The sequence below is a fragment of the Helianthus annuus genome, chromosome 9 (assembly GCF_002127325.2).
Source record: "Helianthus annuus cultivar XRQ/B chromosome 9, HanXRQr2.0-SUNRISE, whole genome shotgun sequence".
Lineage (NCBI taxonomy): Eukaryota > Viridiplantae > Streptophyta > Magnoliopsida > Asterales > Asteraceae > Helianthus > Helianthus annuus.
In genome coordinates, this window is record NC_035441.2 from 21,727,737 (window position 1) to 21,747,265 (window position 19,529).

General features: G+C 37.2%; 2 long non-coding RNA genes across 2 annotated transcripts; both read right to left on the bottom strand.

Annotated features, from left to right (window-relative positions):
• Positions 1-10,070: 10,070 nt before the first annotated feature.
• LOC110874164 lies at positions 10,071-11,413 on the bottom strand. The gene is made up of 3 exons (XR_002555693.1): positions 11,285-11,413; positions 10,758-10,811; positions 10,071-10,241 (listed from the first exon to the last, which is right to left on the bottom strand). It is a non-coding gene; the product is annotated as an uncharacterized LOC110874164 (long non-coding RNA).
• A 5,715-nt stretch (positions 11,414-17,128) lies between these two features.
• LOC110874165 lies at positions 17,129-18,385 on the bottom strand. The gene is made up of 3 exons (XR_002555694.2): positions 18,257-18,385; positions 17,730-17,783; positions 17,129-17,213 (listed from the first exon to the last, which is right to left on the bottom strand). It is a non-coding gene; the product is annotated as an uncharacterized LOC110874165 (long non-coding RNA).
• Between the last annotated feature and the right edge of the window lie 1,144 nt (positions 18,386-19,529).

Sequence of the window (19,529 nt, forward strand, 5' to 3'; positions counted from 1 at the left end):
GGAATATAAATGCTAAGAGTTTTGTTTTATTTCGGATACCAATGAATCCTTCATAAATTGTAAGTATTGTAGAATTTTAAAATATACCATAAAAACCCTAGATATTAAGTGTAAGGTAAAACTTACAGACGAAAATCATAGGAACCGTTTCTTCTGTTCCCTCAGAAATCTTCAGTCGTAAAAATTCTAGAATGCCCTCTCTCCAGATGAAGAACGTCAGCTTATGTCAGCTTGATATCTCTTTGATCTCTATCGATTGCGAATACCAGATGGTATGACAACAGCGCCATATGAGAAATGGTGTATCTTAATATGTTCCATAGATTGCTTCCATGCTTGATCAGTATGGAGGTTTAATGCATGGAACCACAAAGATATTCCAATGGTCATACAGTGTTAAAGTCAGCTAATGGTATTCAAAGGTGATATCTAGAATGGAATTATCCAAGTAAATGTATCTGATTAAGGAATACATGAACTCATAACGTGAATGTGTCACTTATCTGACACAAACAATGATAGATGAACTGGAGCCTAAGATTTGGAAAATCTTTGTAACCTCCTTATGTCTTGGTTATCTTCTCCAAAGATTACCCTGTTTACCTCCTGAGAGGCAAGTAGAGTTAAGATTAACATCCCGCTTAGGGCTGCAGTATTGTAAAAACTCCATGTTGATTATGGAATAATCGAATCCCTGATTAAGTAAGTTTTAATATAGATGTTCATAAAGCCTAATTCATTATTCTGAGAGTTAAGTATTGTTAATTAAGAAAGACGGTTCACCTTGCTTATGCATTGTTTACCGCAACCCTAATTAGGCAACAATTAAGAATCACCATCAGCTGCCCAGGATCGTCAATTTGTTCGACTAGCTGTGAGGATTAGCTATTCCTTGAGATTAGTTTTAAGCAGTGGATGGAATAACCATCTCACCTTAATATAAGCTTTTCTATAATAGTTGTTATGTAAGTATCAAGGCTGCTCCTTTGGAGACCTTGTATAGATAGGATGTTAAACATCTGTGGTTAGACTGAAGAGTGGTAAGTCCAATTATCAGGATCTGAAAGTTGCCTTGGAAACAACGAATAAGATCATTCGAATCCATAATCATCTGTAAGTTGCCAGTAATCGGCAGAAAATCAAGGATTAATGAAACTCGCAACCCTCCTAAGTTCTTGATAAGGAATAAGATTCGAAAGAAGGTATCACCCTGGAAGGGTGTGCTAATTTGTTAATTGTCGAGCTAGTTAAGCTCTGGACAAGTAGTATCATTCGAGGAAATCAAATACATCAAAGGTCAATAGCTTAAAAGCTAAAACCTATTTAAGGAACGAGGTGGAGCTCACAATGTGACCCACACTAGTGATTTAAGAATATGTTTCGCCGATAAGTCGAGACGCATTATCACATAATGTAATATAGATTAATGAAAATTATGGTTTGATAAGAAACCAGTATAAAATAAGGATCGGCAGGTTAAGAAGCTTCAAAAGGATACATGTACCTATTATAGAGGTTAACATGGGTGCTTGGAGAGGCCCCAGATATGCTATAGAAGTTAAGTCCATTATGCGACAAAAAGTACTTCCATCATTTTAGCAAATATCGAGGTCGAGATTTCTTTTAAGGGGGTGAGGATGTAACACCTCGTAAAACCACGTCCAATGATGTATTGACACGTGTAATAAACCCTAATTAAGTCAAACATTGAAATTAAGGGACTAATTTTTTGAAAAATCAAAAACTTTGATTATGAAAGGACTGGAAGTATTAACATACCTAAAATAAGTTTCTGAATAACCTCGTATGGTATTCATATTCAAAAATGAGCCACTTGTTGATCAAGTGTAGCCGTTTGCGTAATTAATTGAAAGTTTGCGCAATGAAGGGTTAAATGTGTAGGATCGAATAATCGACCAAATGAGTCAATTCAGAGTCAATACGCACTGCTTATGTGGCGGAATCACACAAACAGAGTTGAATTAGCAAGAACGGAGTAGAAATAGACTGAATATCACTTTAAACACTGTTTCTCATTAATTGATCATAGAAAAATTTGGCAGCAGTTCGGTATATAACTTGACGAATCGGTACCTAATGAGAAACACACAAACATATATATACTGTTGAGATTTCACTTGAAATGACACCTTGTCATTTCAAGCGGAATCACATCCAACTGATTTCGCTTGAAATGACAAAGTGTCATTTCAAGCGGAATCACTTCCTTCTGATTTCGCTTGAAATGACAAAGTGTCATTTCAAGCCGAATCACTACAATAACACATAATTTTACATTTCAGCCCCCTGTACTATACATACTTGACATATTTAAACCCTATACAAGCAACCGACATGATCTAAGACGAAGTCAACAGACATATTAATTCTTACCTCTGAGTGACCTTTAACAAACCGAAAGCTTCATGATATTTGATTATACTCTCGGAAGTGCCAATTATTGGTCGTATATGGTTTTTATGCCTTTAAGTGAAGTTACGCGCAACTTTGCAAGTTTAAGGGGTTAAAAGCGTCAATATGTTTAATTATACCTCTGAATGACCTTTTTATGAACCTAAAGCATTATGATGTTTTATAATACTCTCATGAATGGCTAATATGGATTAGATAAGGCTTCGATGCTATTAAACGATGATATGCGCAAGTTTGCGCATTAAAGGGACTAATTGCGTCAAACAGCAAAAGTATAGCGATTCGTATGGTATCAAACCTTCTGGAATATGATCATAAGTTAAACATGCCCCAAATATCCTTTACATAGCTTAGAAATAGGCTTAGAGGTGTTTGATGCACAAAAATAAACTTATTTGATCTATAGGGACTAAAAGTGTCAAAAAGTGCATAAGTTTGCATTTTCGCGCATATCTTACTTTCTGAATATATCCCGACATCAAAAAATTTATGTAAGAATTAAAATATTTTATTTTAGTGATTGGCATGATAAAATTCCATTCGTCGCGTAATTTGGATTGTTTTTCGTGTCCGTCCGTGTTTCGTCGTACTTAGCCGAACAACGTGACCGTACGACCAAACGAACCGACATCCGACATGTTTTTGAGCATGTTTCATGTTCCTATGTTTGGGCATCATGGTAGAGCCTTAAAAATGGTTTAACGGGCCTCAAATGTGTCGGAAATCGCATTAATCAAGTGCAGGGACCAAAAGTGACAACATTTGAAATTATGTATGAGCAGACCTGCTCCTTACGGACCGTATACAGGACCTCATATGGTCCGTATACCTTTTCTGGTTCCAAAAATCCAAAAGCCAGCTTTGGTTTTGTTCTTTGTCTCACATAATTGATTCTAGGGGCTGGTTTTGGAGTACCCATGGTTTTCTAAATCAGGGGGTACACTTGTAGGGCTGAAATCGAATCTCGTTTATCGAGGAACGATCCTAACGGTTCTCAAAAACCTATATATACCCCCCTTGATCATGGCTCTCATTGCTCATCATTTCATTTCTTGCTCTCTAGACTCAAATCTGAGGATCCTAACCTTGGGGAATCTCATTTTGAGTTATATTCTGCCCTTGGACCTTTTGTAAGTGTCCTTCCTTGCTTGATTATTTTGTTTGGCTCTTAAAGCCGAAAAGTCAAGTGTTTTCGATAAACGCTTTGACTTTTAGCTAGACCTTGTATGGTCAAGCCAGGGTTCGCAACGAACATGGCTACGTGATCGTAATTAGGTAGGTGTTAAACCCTCATAAGGGCACCTCCTAATTACCACGTTTACTTAGTTAATTGTCGGGTCAAATAATTAAAATAAAAGTCAAACAAGTTAGTTTTTAAATAAAATTCATAACTAATAATATAGAAGCTATAAAATCAGTTTTGTCACTTTAATAACTTGGTAAATATTAATTGAACATGTCTAAGCATGTTCAACCCGACAATTCTAAGTTTAGAATCGGTTCCCAACCGAAAGTCGCAAAAGTTGACTTTTGCTTTGACTTTCAGTTCTAACCCGAATTAACTTAGTTTGATTATGCCTTACGGTTCCTTTGTGACCATGTTATATGTTAGTATAACCCCCTGAAGTTCTTGGTCCTTTAGAATTAGAGTTCATATGCATGTTTCCGTAATATGCTTAAAGTTGACTATTATGCCCTTTTGATATTAAAACAAGATTTTTGAAAATGTGAAAGGACAAAAACCTTTATTACTGATTTATAAACATGTCCATAAAATTTCACATCAGTTCATGGTCTAAAATGGGAGTTATGCGCAATAGCGTAAATTGACAGTTTTTTATTAATTAAACAGCATTTTCGGCATAAAGCCTATTTAAACTCAAATTTTGACATCAAACCTTTTACCTACTGATGTAATATAATATTTTGGGATTTTTGGAAATTTTTATTAAATTTTATGATAATCATAACATAGAGTTCTCGCATAGGCTCGGTAATTGACGATAACGCTCTTTTTGCTAATAAAATGAGTTTTATACATCCTTTACATGTCAAACCTTTTTCTACTAATTTTATATGATAAATAAGTTATTTAAACTGTAAAGGCTGGTCAAAATCTCAGACTTCCCTATTTAAACAGAATATCGTCAAATACCGACTTCTATGCGATTTAGGCGCATAGTATGGTTTAAAAACCATATTAGGCACCTAAAGCATGATACCTACTGATTTTATGAATAAGTTTTTATACTTTAACAGTAAATAAAAGTTTTGAACTTAGATTTCCAAAATTAACCCTTAAAGCATATGTGAAATAACCAAAATGCCCCTACGGTGCATAGTTTGGCCATAAATGATAAATTTCACATATATGAGATATTTTACTGATATAACTTATTAAATTAAATATTTTTACTGATCACTTTAGACCAGAACCTCAGATTATTTTTTAACCTCTTTTATAATCTTTAAAATGACCAAAATACCCCTTCGGGGCTTAAATTGATTTTAAATTCGTTTTGAGCATAATAGAAGGTATCCTACTGATATCACAACATATTTAAGGCATATTAACTTGTGGAACATGTTCATGACTCATTTGGTTACCCGTTATGCATTTTTCGCGTTCGATACGGTTTATGTAACTAGTTTGCATAAATTAACCGAAACAGGCCAAACCTTCTCATTTTCACTTCAAAATCCAGAATGTGTTTAGTTTACCCATATTATACAAGTCTTCGTACTTGTCAGGTCTAAATCACATTCTAAGCCGGTTTGCGCTTAATCTTGCGTTTTGAACCGTAAACCTTTCCATAAAACTAACCGGTCTAAGTTTCAACTTAAATAAGACACGTTAGGAATCTAATAGGTTAATAAAACCTTCGTTCCAGATTGAGAGCCCCAGTAAAGGTACTTGTGCTTGCTGATTAGAATATACGGCTGAGTATAAGATGCATTTTAACTTAGGTAAATACTCTTAACTTATTTTCCCTATACGGGCTTGGGATACGGTATTATAATAATACCGCTTGGTCGGGTATTGAATGTTTAATCGGATTGTGATTAAATTATTGAGGTAACCCGTTTTAATCTGTCTTGTTTGAAATAAAGGCCTTTAGGGGTTAATGACCATGTCTCGGATATCTTTGGCATCATTATTAAGAAAAATGGCCACGTCTTAAGCACGGGGTGTAGGCATACACCTGACAGTTGCATAAGGGAAACGGTATCCCACTCTCTTGTGGGCCTATACTTGTGGTGTGTCTGTTAATCTTGACCCGATTTCTAACATCGCGCCCTAAATGTATAACGAACATGTAAATCTGTATACAAGATTATTTTATATAATTGTCCCAAGTTATAAAAGATATTTTGTGCCTTGTGCATTCAAATCAATTTTCTTAAACATTTTCAAAAGAGTCAGTTAATTGTATTTACCAGTATAAACTGACGTATTTTTCCAAAAAGGTTAAGTGACAGGTACTGTACGTAATTGGCTGAGAGCTCAGGGCGTTAATAGGGAATCTTGCAAGTTCTAGATGCCTAAAGTCTGTTGAACAATGTTCCTTTTAAATTTTGATCTGCCTGTGGATCTTTACCGTTTCTGTAATACTTAATATTACTCTTCATTGGTTTGTAATGTAATTATCTTTTGCTTCCGCTGTGTATTAAATTGTGTTGTTTGACTATAACGATATCAACTACGTCACGATACTCCCCACTGGGCCTATCGGTAATACGTGGAAATATCGGGATGTGATAGTTTTATTTTATTTTTATTAATATTAATGTTATTCGGGTCCATTTCTCCCACACGAGGTGTATCTAGGAGCATTTAGGGGTGATTCTCGAGGGTTGTTACAAGAGATGTTTGCATCTGTTATGAGGAAGTAACAACAGATGTTTTTGCTTTTTTGTTCCAGCAGGGATCTCTGGCATCTCAACCTCTAGAGACACCTTCCTTTTTTGTTTTTCTTTTGGATTTCAGGATGGGAATGGAGATGGTTTGTGTGGAAATTTCTGATGTGGGTACCACAGAGGTGAGTTGATCTTGGCGGTTGACGAGATGGAATGGGAGTATATTTTTTTTTTAGATATATTATAAGTACTTTTCACCTGTTTATTCAAGGAATAATGAATTTTAATAATCTCAACGATTAGTCATTGGACGGCAACGGTCCCAACTTCAAAAATAACCAGTGTTGGTCTCACCTTCACACATATTGTAAACCAATAGACCTTTAGTATCAGAACCTTAATTTCTTTTTGTCCCCTTATTCTTTTTGGTTTAGTAAACTTTCATTGGTTTACAATATGTGAACAGGTGGGACCACCACTAGTTATTTTTGAAGTTGAGATCCTAACTCTACCTATAAAAAAATAACCCTAACTCTACCTATAAAAAATACGAATAAAAAGTCATGAAGATGACGATGATACCTACACTGGAGGTTCCGCCTTTCTGACGGCTTTACCTTCAGGTGTGAGAACCATTGTCATTACAAATGGTAATGGTCACAATCATCATTAAACCAACCAAACTAAAAACCGATGGAACATGCAATTAGAGGAGGACATACCGGAGCTTCGTCGGAGACTTCGCCGGAACCCTAGCTGCCATCGCAGGAGGCGGAGGCTAGGGTTTTCTGTCACTGTCTTTCTCCTCATTTTAACCTTGGAACCGTCAATAGTGTATACGTGATCTTAAGGACCACCATTGTCACATTATATAGAAGCATGTAACCGGATCATCACCATCGTTGCTTTCTTCCGTCCCCCAAACTCCATGAGTCTGCAAATCCGGTTACAGATCTTAAAGGTATCGTTAACAAGAACAAGTTCAACATCATTAGCACTTCAAAAAACATTATAAAAACACAAAACCAACACATATCTGAAAGTATTACAACAGATCTGACATAAAAACATCCAAAAAGAGTAACAAAGTTGTGAAAATTACTCTGGGGGAAACTGAAAGATCACATACCTTTATCATTAACAGGAACAAGTTCAACATCATCTCTGTGTTAAACTGAGTTGGAACTCAGTCGATCTGGGAGAAACCTTAGATTTGAGCGAATCCACTCAACCTTAAGATTTCAAGAGGTGAAACTTATTCGATCTGGCTTCGTATAGAGAGATATGGTGTCGTTGAGAAAGGCACATCTTGAATCGCCATTTGATCGCTAGAGAGAGAGAGAGAGAGAGAGAAAGAGCAGAGGATGAGAGGCGGATAAGAATGAGAGGATTCTAGAAACCCTAGTTTGATATGTGGTGTCCGCGTGTTTTGTTTGAGTGAAGGGGTATAATTGAAAAGTGAAGTCTATTTTTTTTATTTCATGTGCTTTAAACACTTGTACATAATGCTTTAAAGGTGTTTTAAGTAAAGTGGCAAATTACCTTAAGTTTTCCTTCGGATATGCTTTATAATATAATAAGTATATATATAGGGATGTGTTGAAATGAGAACCACTACGAGTTGTGAGAACCGTGAGAACATTTTGATCCCGCGCGAGTTGGGCCAATTTTTTTTTTTTTTTTTTTTTTTGCACAAACGTAGATGAAAACATTATAAACACATACATAAAAAGGTAAAAAAAAATTGTCGAGTCATTAATTTTACTGATAAAAGTTTTTTTTACACCCTAATAAAAAAAATAGTTGTCAACTATAAAATTTAACACCATCATGTAATAAAAACTTGCATCAGTCAAAACTAACGCCTCGACCATTTTTTTTACTTTTTTACAGATGTGTTTATAGTTTTTTCATCTACGTTTGTGCAAAAAAAATTTGACCCAACTCGCGAGAGATCAAAAAGTTCTCACCGTTCTCACAACTCGTGGTGGTTTTCATTCTACAAAAGAGTATAAAAATAAGAAGTGTAAGAAGGCACTATAGAGTGATAAGCGTTCTAAAAGAAATCAAGTGGAAAGGGTAATTTTGTCAAAGAGAATTAGAAGATTATGCACATTCAAGTCACTTGCTATTTCCCCCTATTTTTTAAACATCAATAACTTTTTTATACGTCCTTTGTTTATATGAAAATTATATCATAAAATCGAACGTATTTTTATCTTTAATATGAGTAACATATTGTTATATTTAGAAAAAAAAATTCGAAAACAAGTTGCGTATAACACAACGGACATAACGTACAAAACAATGAGAAAACTCAGTTGTGTATTACACAATGGATATAACATAAAACACAATGGGTCTCAAACTAAAAACACAATGAAAAGTAGACTAAAAACATAATCGATGACAACAGATAAAAGACATTATGGACATAACGTAAAACATAATGACTATAAAACTAAAAACACAATGGAAAGTAGACTAAAAACACAATCGATGACAACAGATAAAAGACACAATGAACATAACGTAAAACATAATGAGTATCAAACTAAAAATACAATAAAAAGTACACTAAAAGCACAATTGATGACGACAGATAAAAGACACAATTAGTAATAGCAAATAAAAGACACAAAGGACAATACACTAAAACACAATAGACAACAGATTAAAACACAATGGATAGCAGAACAAAAACAATGACAACAACCTATAACACAATATATAGAATACCCAAATATAACATCATCTTTATTGTGTCATAAATTGTGTTATAAGTTTTGATAAAAACGCTATGATCTGAACCCAAATTAATATTGTGTTATAAGTTTTGATAATAACACAATGTATAGAAGTCCTAGTAAAAATGTAATGGACAAAACAAAGTTAAAAGACACAATTATCTAAACCTTTAACACAATAAAAAGAAAACTCAGTAAAAATGAAAATTTTTATTTTATTTTTGTATAGCAATATCATACTTATATTAAAGATAAAAAAACACTTGTTATTATCGTGAACTTTTTATAAAAAATTGTCGTATAAAAAGTTATGAACGTTTTAAATTGATGGGGAAATGACATGTGGCTTGCATATGGGGAGAGAAAATAAATAAGTGTAGGATTGCTTTTATACCCTTTCATTATGTTCTTTTCTTTAAAACTAATCTCAAGCCTACAAATCTTAGATCAATAGATCAAAAATCCTTTTTACCCTTCCTATTTATTTTACTTTGTATTTGATCTTGATTCATCTATATATATATATATATATATATATATATATATAGGGTGGGGTTCTAGAGTGAAGACTAGTGTATTTGCGAACTGAGTGAACAAATCCTGACCATTGATCTACCCACGTGTATGGCCATGATCTCATCATCAAATCGTAAAATACACTAGTGTATCAACATCAAATCCTTGCCATTGATCTACACACGTGTATGGCCAGAATTAGTTCACTCAGTTCGCAAGCTACACTAGTGTTCACTCTTGAACCTAATCCGATATATATATAGGGAGCCGCTAAAATGAAAACCACCTCCAGTTGTAAGAACCGCGAGAACCACTCTCAACCAATCAAAATATGTAACGACCGCTTTTTCTAAAATACTAGTTTACTTATACAAACAAGATCCTTCGGACATTGAAATAAAATTTTGACACTTAATAGAAAATTTTTACAAAATTTGGGCATGACCCGTTTGTAAAAACGAGAATACCCCCTGTTTTGACATAACTTATAACGTTTACGATACGACCCTTTTACATAAAACCAACCCAACAAAAACGACAAGTTTCCAATTCTAAAACATTTCAACAAAGTTTAACTAGTAACAAACACGACCCAAAAGCATGCATATAAGTTGCAGAAGCGCTTGGTATTATAAGGCTTGAACATGTGCTCGTCCCATTTCCAAATCGCCTATAGAGGTGCTTTACCTACAATAACATTCACAATTTAAGAAGTTAGTTATCGCCATAGAAAATCATAACCTTTCATTTTAGCTTTATCCATATAAAACATTCTTTCTCTTAAGCATACAATAACCCGGTAGTTGGGTTAGGCATAATCACTCTCATAAGGAGTTAAGCATACACATTCGACCCGTGTAATTGGGTTTAGCATAAACACTCTCGTAGAGAGTTAAGCATACCGTTCAACCCATAGAATTGGGTTTAGCATAGACACTCTCGTAGAGAGTTAAGCATACACATTCAACCCGTGTAATTGGGTTTAGCATAAACACTCTTGTAGAGAGTTAAGCATACACCTTCAACCCGTGAAATTGGGTTTAGCATAACTCAACATTACTTTCGTGAACATACCCAAATCCACAAGGGATTTGTCGCTTAGTTACTACATTGTCACGTTCGTTATACAAGGATAGCTTTACATTAAATTTAATATAAATGGGAAATATAATAAAGATTCGTATAAAACAAAACGAAACATACCTCGATCTTGTACACCTCCCGCTTTACTAGTGTTAGAGCCTTCCTCCTTCACGCCTACATTACAACATTCGTTTACTTAGTTGAATCAAGTCATTCCATCATTTTCTCTCATACTACACATATAGTCATCTCTTAAGCATTTTATCAAACACTTGGTGGGCATTGAATTTATAATCATAATGTACAAGTGTTCATAGCGTGGATTTCACTTGATTAACTTTCTAGTTCAACAAGAATTTGTTAAATTCCTATACTTCCTTTACCTTATAATAATTTGTCTAATTCCTTCATCACATACAAGATCATGCAACAACTCACAATTGTAAGCATATTATAAAAATCATCTTGTTCATGCAAGTCTTTCAACATATGGGTATAACCCTAACCTTTTCAATAATCGAAATCAAGCACAATTCTAAGTTTATTATAGGTTCCTAACCTGCATTTGCACATGAATTGCACCTAATTTCACGTTTGGGTCAAAAACCCACTTCTCATTACTCACTAAAACATGATTTTCGACTTACCTATTGTTGTTTGAGCTTAGATGGTTGACAATTCGGGTTCTTGCATCGATTTGGGCTCTCAATTTCTTCCAAATCTTGAGAATCCTTGAAAGCTAGGGTTTCCCCCCTTTTGTTCTTGCTTATCGTCGACCAACAACACCACCAGTGTGTTGGTCTTGCAAACTTTCTAGTAGTAATAAAACATTTTTATCATAATTACTATTTCAGCCCTTATAGTTTTAAGTGTTGATAATTATCATACTAACCCTCTCTCTTATTAACTAATAATACATTCTTTTAACTTGGTTAATTTCTTGCAAGTTATATTTACTTAAATTAGCATAAATAAGTGATTAACATATTTTGGGGTGTTACAAGTCTACCCCCCTTAAAGGAGGTTTCGTCCCCGAAACCTGATCATAAATTTAATCATGGACATACCGAATAGAAAAGGATAGTGTCTCCTCATTTCGTCTTCTGCTTCCCATGTAAGATCCGAACCCTTCCGGTGCTGCCATTGTACCAACACTTGTCTAACAGCTTTGTTGCGGAGATTCTTCACCTTAAAATCCTTAACGGCTATGGGCCTTTCGACATAATTTAACCCTTCGTCCAACTCGATATCATCAAGAGGTACTAGCGCTGTCTCATCCGCAAGACACTTTCTTAATTGTGACACGTGGAAGGTATTGTGAATCCCGTTTAGAGCAGGCGGTAATTCTAGTCGATACGCAACCCTTCCAACCCGAGCTAAGATTTTAAACGGTCCGATGTAACGAGGACCTAACTTTCCCCGTTTGCGAAAACGGATTATACACTTCCATGGGGACACCTTTAGCAAGACAAAATCTCCAACTTGGAACTCGATAGGACGCCTTCTCTTGTCTGCATAAGCTTTTTGCCGATCTTGAGCTGCTTTCAACCTTTTTCTAACCATTTCAATCTTTTCATTCGTTACTGCTATTAAATCACTTGGTGCAAGCTCCCTTTGTCCCACTTCGCCCCAACATACGGGAGTCCTACATTTTCTCCCGTATAATAGTTCGTAAGGTGCCATTTGAATACTACTATGGTAACTGTTGTTATAAGAAAATTCGACCAGTGGCAACTGATCGTCCCAACTTCCCCCAAAATCTAAGGCACACGCCCTCAACATATCAACGAGCGTTTGAATGGTTCTTTCTGACTGGCCGTCAGTTTGAGGGTGGTAGGTGGTGCTTATGTGCAACTTCGTACCCACACTCTTGTGAAACTTCCGCCAGTATCGAGAAGTAAATCTAGTGTCCCGATCCGAGACAATCGATACGGGCACTCCATGACGGGATACGATCTCGTTCATATAAATTTCTGCCATTTTCTCGGAAGAGTAAGCTTCTTTGATGGGTAAAAAGTGAGCGCTTTTTGTAAGTCGGTCTACGATTACCCATATTGTATCATGCCCTTTCTTTGTTTTAGGAAGTTTGGTTATCAAATCCATCGTTAGTTCCTCCCACTTCCATACCGGTATCTCCAAAGGTTGTAATTTCCCATACGGCTTTTGATGTTCTACTTTCACTTGGGAGCATGTTAAGCATTTCGCGACGTATTTAACTATGTCACGCTTCATACCCGGCCACCAATAATTTGCTTTCAAGTCCCGATACATCTTTGTAGCCCCGGGATGGACCGAATATCGAGACTTATGTGCCTCGTCGAGCAAGGCAGCCTTGACTTCGCAGAATCGCGGAATCCAAATTCGGCCGAACCGCGTCTTAAGCCCGGTCGAATTTTCTTCTAGATTATCGATCATACCTTTTAGTCGTTCCCTCTTCAGGTCTCCCGCTCCGAGCGACTTTATTTGGGATTCGCGTATCGCCTCGAGTAATCGTGGCGTAACTATCATCTTCATGGATTTCACTCTTATGGGAGGTGGATACTCTTTACGGCTTAATGCATCGGCTACTACATTTGCCTTCCCCGGATGGTAGAGGATATCACAATCATAATCTTTGATAAGTTCCAACCACCTCCGCTGCCTCATATTTAGGTCTCTCTGTTCAAAGAAATATTTAAGGCTTTTGTGGTCCGAGTAAATGGTGCATTTTGCCCCATATAGATAATGCCTCCAAATCTTTAATGCAAACACTACCGCCGCTAATTCCAAGTCATGTGTGGGGTAGTTCACCTCATGAGGCTTCAATTGTCGCGAAGCATAAGCGATAACTCTCCCTCTTTGCATTAGAACACAACCCAATCCCTGATGTGAAGCGTCTGAATAGACCACCAGGTCTTCGGTTCCGTCTGGTAGTGTTAAGATCGGGGGACTTGATAGTTTCTCTTTTAACATTCGAAAAGCCTCCTCCTGTTCTTTCTCCCATACAAACTTCTCTTTCTTTCTTGTCAATTTTGTTAAGGGCAAGGCTATCTTGGAAAAATCTTGTATGAATCTTCTGTAATATCCCGCAAGACCCAGAAAACTTATTATCTCTGTCGGGTTTTTCGGAGAAACCCACTTCATTACAGCATCAATCTTTGATGGATCAACCAAAACACCCTCCGAATTTATTATGTGCCCAGAAACTGCACTTCCCTAAGCCAAAAGGCGCATTTTGAAAATTTTGCGTAGAGCTTCTCCTTACGGAGAACTTCAAGTACTTCACGCAAGTGTACTGCATGTTCATCTTTGCTTCGTGAATAAACCAGAATATCATCTATGAATACAATCACAGACCTATCCAACATGGGTCGGCATACACGGTTCATAAGGTCCATAAAAGCCGCCGGCGCATTTGTTAACCCGAAGGACATAACTAAAAATTCATAATGTCCGTAACGGGTTCTAAATGCGGTCTTTGGAATGTCTTCTTCTCGTACTCTAACCTGATGGTACCCCGATCGCAGATCTATCTTGGAGAACCAACTCGCCCCTTGTAACTGATCAAAAAGGTCGTCAATTCTAGGTAAAGGGTAGCGGTTCTTTATGGTTAGCTTATTTAACTCCCTATAGTCGATGCACATGCGCATCGACCCGTCTTTCTTCTTAACAAATAAGACGGGCGCCCCCCAAGGCGACACACTTGGGCGTATAAAGCCCTTGTCTAGGAGGTCTTGTATTTGTGTCATTAATTCCCGCATTTCCGTGGGAGCTAATCTATAGGGAGCCTTCGCGACCGGTTTCGCACCCGGATTCAATTCGATATTGAATTCCACTTCTCGCTCGGGAGGGAGTCCCGGCAATTCTTCCGGGAATACATCCGGAAATTCGTTCACAACTTCAACATCTTCAAGCTTTGGGAAGCTTTGTTGAGTATTTACTACGTAAGCTAAGTATGCTCTACTCCCATTGAGCACATACTTAGTGGCTTGAACGAGAGTACATAGCTTCGCTTCCATCTTTCTTTCGCCTTGTACATTTAATCGTCTTCCACTTGGAGTTTGGAGATGTATAGATTTGGATTCACATTTTATCTCTGCACGGTTTTGAGACATCCAATCCATACCCACTATTACTTTGAATTCCCCCAAGATCATGGGGATAAGATCAATAGCAAACTCCTCATCCTCAATGGTCAATTTGCAATTTTTACATATTTCGTGCAACAAGTAACTTTTACTATCTGCTATCTCTACTTCTAAGGGCATCGACATTCGTTCAATCTTAAAGGATGGACGTTGAACAATTTCACTAGAGATAAACGACATGGTAGCTCTGGTGTCAAACAAAACATAAACCGGTATAGAATTTATTAGAAAAATACCTGAGACCACATTTGGTTGGGACTTGGCTTCTTCAGACGTGATCTGAAACATTCTCCCCTTTGCCCTAGAACCCTCTTGCTTCTTATCTTCTTTCTTTGACCCTTGTTGAAGCTTTGGACATTCCGACTTGATATGCCCTTTTTCGAAACAGTTGAAACAAGTCTTTGGGTTGTCCGGGCATTGATAGGACGAATGTCCCTCCTTACCGCATTTAAAGCACCCCTTCTTTCCTAGCAAACACTCTCCGGTATGGAGCTTTCCACACGTCTTGCATGGTGTAATCCCACCTTTCGACTTACCCTTTCTTCCTTGATCCTGAAACTTCCCCTTTTTGGATGGACTAAAACTTGCACCTTTTTCACTCGGCCTCTTTTCACCTCGCTCCTCTTGCCTTTTAATTTCGATCTCTCTATCCCGCGCTAAATCAATGAGCTCTTCAAGAGTTTCACATTTTGAGGGAGTGATGAACTCTCTAACTTCTGCCTTTAACACGCCATAAAAACGACTTATCTTCATCCTCTCGGTTGTTACCAATTCTCCACAGAACTTCATCTTATCCATAAAATTGTTTGCTATTTCATTCACTGATTCGTTTTTCTGCCGGAGGCGTAAGAAATCCTCCTGAATCTTGTCGATAGCCGACTGAGGACAATGATATCTCATGAAGGGCCCCTTAAACTCCTGCCAAGTCATAACTTGCAGTCTGTCTTCGCCTACCTCCTTGCTGTGAGCATCCCACCAATCCTTCGCCTGATGGGTTAGTAAACCGGTAGCGAACATCACTTGATCCTCCTTATCACACCGACTTCGTATAAAGACCGCCTCTATGTTCGAGATCCATCTTTGACATTCAACAGGATCTATTTTACCGTCATACGTCGTCGGATGGCATGCCATAAAATCCTTATAGATGCACCTTCGTTCCTTACCTCTACTTTTGGATCCTTCGATTAATTCCTTCAACTCTTCGAACCTACTAGTCATCATAGCATCCACAACCCCCAGAACTCGGCTTTCTACTTCTTGAGCCAACCGTGGAAGATTGGCTTGTATAACCCCTTCCGCTACTTCTGTAACTCTGTTCTCGAATGCTTCTTGTCTAGCCACATCATTGTTATCATCATTATCATCGTTAATATTTCTTGCATCAGCCATCTACACAATGTTAATATTTCGTTTAATACAATTTAATCATTCAGCATATCTTTAATCATTAATCATCATTCATTTAATCCATTTCATCTCATTTGCTTCGTTTCTTTTGATTCTTATGAATCCATTCTCGTTGTGTTCGCTAATAGTGATTACACACACTTGTTAAACCTTATATGGACACAACGTAGCCAAGAAATAAGCCTTTAAACAAACCGGTAACACAAAACATGAAAAACAAAACAATTCAGCGCTTCAGCATTAGGTAAGACGTCGGCGACGGCTATGTTGCCCGTCGGCGACGGGCTCGTATAATGGCCGTCGGACATGTTCACCCATCGGCAGGGTGTTAAGGCGTCGGATGAGGGTGTGGCGTCGGCGACGGGTGTCTGGCCGTCGGCGACGGCCAGCCGTTTGCCTGTCCGCTGCAGCTTCCTTTTTAATGTTTTAATTCCTTCTCGATTTCGTTTTTCCAGCCATATGGTACCTGGAATTCATTGTTTTGCTACCCATACTAATTACTTCACATCCTTAACTTAATTTTTATATCTCGAACTCATTACATATACTAGCATTTATCGGAATCATACATTATTACCTCATTGGCGATTCTGGAGCGAGCACACTTTCGAACGAGCCATGGGTTTGAGTTCAAGCATTGCGTTGAAAGCTCGAATCTCTCAAACCTTGGCTCTGATACCAACTTGTAACGACCGCTTTTTCTAAAATACTAGTTTACTTATACAAACAAGATCCTTCGGACATTGAAATAAAATTTTGACACTTAATAGAAAATTTTTACAAAATTTGGGCATGACCCGTTTGTAAAAACGAGAATACCCCCTGTTTTGACATAACTTATAACGTTTACGATACGACCCTTTTACATAAAACCAACCCAACAAAAACGACAAGTTTCCAATTCTAAAACATTTCAACAAAGTTTAACTAGTAACAAACACGACCCAAAAACATGCATATAAGTTGCGGAAGCGCTTGGTATTATAAGGCTTGAACATGTGCTCGTCCCATTTCCAAATCGCCTATAGAGGTGCTTTACCTACAATAACATTCACAATTTAAGAAGTTAGTTATCGCCATAGAAAATCATAACCTTTCATTTTAGCTTTATCCATATAAAACATTCTTTCTCTTAAGCATACAACAACCCGGTAGTTGGGTTAGGCATAATCACTCTCATAAGGAATTAAGCATACACATTCGACCCGTGTAATTGGGTTTAGCATAAACACTCTCGTAGAGAGTTAAGCATACCGTTCAACCCATAGAATTGGGTTTAGCATAGACACTCTCGTAGAGAGTTAAGCATACACATTCAACCCGTGTAATTGGGTTTAGCATAAACACTCTCGTAGAGAGTTAAGCATACACCTTCAACCCGTGAAATTGGGTTTAGCATAACTCAACATTACTTTCGTGAACATACCCAAATCCACAAGGGATTTGTCGCTTACTTACTACATTGTCACGTTCGTTATACAAGGATAGCTTTACATTAAATTTAATATAAATGGGAAATATAATAAAGATTCGTATAAAACAAAACGAAACATACCTCGATCTTGTACACCTCCCGCTTTACTAGTGTTAGAGCCTTCCTCCTTCACGCCTACATTACAACATTCGTTTACTTAGTTGAATCAAGTCATTCCATCATTTTCTCTCATACTACACATATAGTCATCTCTTAAGCATTTTATCAAACACTTGGTGGGCATTGAATTTATAATCATAATGTACAAGTGTTCATAGCGTGGATTTCACTTGATTAACTTTCTAGTTCAACAAGAATTTGTTAAATTCCTATACTTCCTTTACCTTATAATAATTTGTCTAATTCCTTCATCACATACAAGATCATGCAACAACTCACAATTGTAAGCATATTATAAAAATCATCTTGTTCATGCAAGTCTTTCAACATATGGGTATAACCCTAACCTTTTCAATAATCGAAATCAAGCACAATTCTAAGTTTATTATAGGTTCCTAACCTGCATTTGCACATGAATTGCACCTAATTTCATGTTTGGGTCAAAAACCCACTTCTCATTACTCACTAAAACATGATTTTCGACTTACCTATTGTTGTTTGAGCTTAGATGGTTGACAATTCGGGTTCTTGCATCGATTTGGGCTCTCAATTTCTTCCAAATCTTGAGAATCCTTGAAAGCTAGGGTTTCCCCCCTTTTGTTCTTGCTTATCGTCGACCAACAACACCACCAGTGTGTTGGTCTTGCAAACTTTCTAGTAGTAATAAAACATTTTTATCATAATTACTATTTCAGCCCTTATAGTTTTAAGTGTTGATAATTATCATACTAACCCTCTCTCTTATTAACTAATAATACATTCTTTTAACTTGGTTAATTTCTTGCAAGTTATATTTACTTAAATTAGCATAAATAAGTGATTAACATATTTTGGGGTGTTACAAAATATGACAACCCAAAGGGTATTTTGGTCATTTACCCCAAATGTCAAAAATCCCTCCCCTCTCTCTTCATTTAATTAACTTAATTAACTGAATTTTTAATTACCTCTCTCCTTGAAATCTCATCACTCTCGTCTCTTTTTGAGCAAATGTTGAAATCCTCTGATGTGGATCTCAAAAGTGAAATAACTTATCTCCTTCACCTCCATTTTTTGCTACACACACTTAAGGTGTGTGAGAAACGTTCTTTACCTCTTCCTATGGTCGTCATCCCTTCTCTAACCTAAATCTGATTGTTCTTTTGGCTTCAAATCACTGTGTAGAATGGAATCAAAGGGTGAGGATTCATTCTAGCATCAATTTATCGGTGTATTATAGATATAGGAACTGAATCCGTGAAGAATGGGAACTGAATCCATGGTGGTGCACGGCGACCTCCACCGTCACCCCTTCCGCCACCACCTGTGACCTCCACTCCTTCCGCCGCCACCTATTCAGGTCACCTACACCCACCTGTGATTGATTTATTTTGTTGATATTGGGGGTTTTTTGCTAATGCTTTTTAATGTTTGTTTTTGGTTGGTTTTTCTGGTGCTTTTTTGCTTATGCTTTTGAATGTTTGGGGGGGTTTTGCTAGTGCTTTTTTGTGATGAAGGTGGGCGACGGTTGTTGGTGGCTGGTGGAGAGAAGCAGTGGTGTTGGTGGCTGGTCGGCGACGGGCTGACGGCAGCGCCGCCATGGACAGCGGCGGTCCTGGTCTTCCGACGAGTTGTGAATGTAGAAGATGATGATGTTTCAGCTCAGAGTTGTTGCTTGGGTCGACTTTGGATCTTGTGGTTTGAATCTGGGTTTTTGTTGGGTTTGATTTTGTTTTGCATCTGGTGGTGGTGGGTTTAAACGGGTTCAGGTTTGTTTCGGTT